This window comes from Hipposideros armiger, unplaced genomic scaffold (assembly GCF_001890085.2).
Source record: "Hipposideros armiger isolate ML-2016 unplaced genomic scaffold, ASM189008v1 scaffold_229, whole genome shotgun sequence".
Taxonomy (NCBI): Eukaryota; Metazoa; Chordata; class Mammalia; order Chiroptera; family Hipposideridae; genus Hipposideros; species Hipposideros armiger.
The window spans coordinates 582059-583451 of NW_017731579.1; positions in this window are offsets into that span (position 1 = coordinate 582059).

A 1393-nucleotide genomic window follows, 5' to 3' on the forward strand; every position below is an offset into this window, starting at 1 on the left:
GGAGAACTGAAGATATTTAGGTATGAACCTGTAGGTGGACAAGTCAATTCAGCTAGAACAGGGTTTTTCTGTTGCGAGGATAGTGACTCATCTTCAGCATTATCTCATCTGGGAGTGCTTTCTGATCTACCAGGATATACTGGTGCCACTTCTGTCCTTTGCACTTATCTCGCTCAGTGCCCCAGACATGGTTTTATTACTATCTGTTTGTGTGTCTTTCTTCTCTACTAAACTTTGTGATAATCCAGGGCTGGACTTATTTTATTTATCTTTATAGAATCACATAGCACAGTTTCTTCCCAGCTGCTCATAGTACAGAAAAGCTTCCCAATCTATGTTTGCTGAAAAAAACCTTCCTGACTGAAAAAAAAATAAATGATGTACCAAATGCAATCATATCATTAAGAATACCTCTTGTGTTGCTAACCCAGATCAGTGACTAATTAAACAAGGAAATCTAGTAGTTTAATATTCCATTCCTGTCTTGGGCTTTATCTTATATTTTCTCTCAAACAAAAGTTGAATAGTTTTTAAATTATTTAAAGTGAGTTTTTAACTTTAAGCTTTGGGGTTATAATAAACCACTGTTTCCTAGTTCTTTCCATTTCACATCTTGACTGTTAGTAAACTATTTCCCAACGCTCATATTTTCTCTTGTATACTTTCTCTTTTCATTATTTTTATATATTTTATTTCTATTACCCATTAACTCATCCATTGATTCACTAAACATTTAAGCAGCTGCTGTGATAATCAGTGGAATAAGGACTGGGAAAACAGAGATGAATAAGACATTGACCATGTCTCTAGGAGCTTATCATTGAGTGGAGAAGATAGGAGAAACCAGAGATGTAACTCATAATAACAGTAGCAAGACACTATCTCTGTTTTTCTTTTTCTCCATCCAACAGTTACAGAAAGGCCAGACCCTCATGGAAGTATGTTAGGGGATCCCCAGATAATTTCTTATGTGTGCTCAGGAGCTCAGTTCTTGAAACTACAACAGTGCAGTGGGTATTTTACTCCATGTTACCCATTTTCTGAAGCAGACCCAGACGTGCACATGCAGGACCCTGCGTCTGCTGATGTTGAATACACATATCTTTTTTATTTTCACTCTCTTCTGCTAGCCCTGAAAAACAAAAATTTCCAAACAAATAACAGATACTTGCTCTTACTTCCAATTGGTGGAGCAGTCCAATCCTGGAAACATCATAGCTTCATACAATCTTTTTCCCCCATCGGCCAGTGGCCTCTTTCTATTGTTGAATTGAATCCATTCTTTCCTATTCATGGGAGGGCCTATTCATATTTCTAATTCCAAAAATGTGAATGGTTTATAATAAGCAAGGGCAGGGTTGTTATTCTACAGCTGTTCTCATTTATGTAGGAG